We start from the raw sequence: 2,268 nt of genomic DNA on the forward strand, positions 1-2,268 counted from the left end.
TTAGTGAAAAAGGTACAGGTCAAATGATTTTAATTGTTTTCTTTATTACAGGTAAAATGACTTTTATGATTTTAATTGTTTTTACATTTGTCATCTGATTTTAATTGTTTTCTTTATTACAGGTAAAATGGCTATTATGAAGTCAATCATTCGTGCAAGGGGCAAGGGATACTCGAAAGTATCAATTGATATTTGTTTAGATGGAGATGTTCCATTGTCGTCAAGCCTCATTCGCGTAGATGATGATGCTGGATATTTGAAAGTATCCCTCTACGACAATGGAACATGTCCATCTAAACAAATATCAATTCTATCTTCAAAAGATAAGAGACCAAAAATATAAGGGGATTACGCAGCAAATCGAGTCAGTTGCATAAAAAAAAGGTATAAACATAATTATATGATATTTATGCATAGAAAATGTTAATTCTTGATCTTATACATCACCTAACTAATTTTATGATATTTTAGGTTCATGTTATTGATATTGAACAAAAAGAGGTTGTTGCTAAGAAGACTGCTGCTAGCAAAAAAAACATACATCTCAGAGATGCTTTTGCTACTTAGTTTTATTTCTTTTTAAGTTATGAATTGGTTGTATATTTAGAATCTTTAGAAGTTAAACAATTATATATCAGTGGATTGTTGTATATGTATGGATTGTTGTATATAAGGCTTGTTGAATGCAATGTGTGAAAAAGGGCTTCAAATTATACAGTTTTGGGTGTACTGCTTCAATATACAGGTTGTCTAAAATAAATAAAAAAATATAGCGCTTTTTAAAAAAAAAATTTAAATAACCACCCACTTTAGAGGGCGCTTCCCAAAATAAGCGCCCTCTAAACCCTTTAAATTTCCAATTTAGAGGGCGCTTTCCAGTAAAAGCGCCCTCTAAACCCTTAAAAGTTTCCACTTTAGAGGGCGCTTTCCAGTAAAAGCGCCCTCTAAACCCTTAAATATTTCCACTTTAGAGGGCGCTTTCTTTAAAAAGCGTCCTCTAAAGTGGCCCTTAAAGGGCTTAAAGAGCCACTTTAGACAGCACTTTCACCAGGAAAAAAAGCGCTGTCTTTACCTATGCCAGCGCCAGATTAGAGGGCGCTTTAAAGCGCTGTTATAGGCCAAAAAAAGCGCCCTCTTTTCCCTCTTTTGGCGTAGTGTAGCTTACCCATAGCTTGATGGTCATGAATTTACCGCTACACTCATCTTCTAGAACATGTATTGAACAAAATGAAAATTGCAATGTACAAGGAATAACATTAACAATGACGCAAACAACAATATTTATCAACAAAAACCTCAACATACTTCAACAAAAATATCCACAATAACACAAACAATATCATTTATCAACAGAAAAACAACTTACCTTAATATAAAAAAAAACTTACATTTACAAAACAACAATATACCTCCACAAAAACATCAACATACATATTAAAAAATATCTACAATAACACAAACAATAATGTTTTTCAACAAAAATAACAACTTACCTTAACATAAACAACGAATTACCTTAACAACACAACAACATACCTCAACAATAACTTAAACAAATCTAATAAAAAACATTTACAAAAACAATAACTTACCTTAACATAAATAACAAGTTTCCTTAACAAAACAACAACATGCCTCAACAATTACTTAAACCCTTTAATAATCTCAACAAAAACAACAATATAAAAACTACAATCTCATCTTAACAACAAGAAAACAATAAACCCTATGTTTGACGTATATTTTGAACTAGAAAATCTGACAAATACTTTAAACAAAAATAACATCAACTCATAGAATGTTTCATAAATGTATCTTTCATTGAAAAGATTTATGGAGAAAGAAGACAAAGAAATGAGATAGTTGTCTTATCTTGCAAAGATTCCGCAAACACTTTCTTGGTTCATAATAGTTGGATAAGTTACGTTGGAGTTTTTAGATATTGGGATAAGGCGAGAGAAGTTAGGGTTTCCTCTGAGCGTATTATGTTCTGAACTGATATTAGTTAGATTTTATAGATAATATATTTGACTATGGTTGATAAAAATATTTGTAGTGAAATTTCAAAAGATTTAACTACGGTTCTTATTATAGACCGTGGTGAAAAGTGTTTAATTTTTATTTTAAAATAGAAATTAAATAAACACGCCATTTTTTTTAACGAAAAATACAAAATTACAGATGTCGGGATTCGAAGCGTATCACTCCTTCACATATCACAACGGTTGTTTAGATGAACCGTGGTTATATGTTATTTATAAATAAAAA

The sequence above is a fragment of the Lathyrus oleraceus genome, chromosome 3, assembly GCF_024323335.1.
Source record: "Lathyrus oleraceus cultivar Zhongwan6 chromosome 3, CAAS_Psat_ZW6_1.0, whole genome shotgun sequence".
Taxonomy (NCBI): domain Eukaryota; kingdom Viridiplantae; phylum Streptophyta; class Magnoliopsida; order Fabales; family Fabaceae; genus Lathyrus; species Lathyrus oleraceus.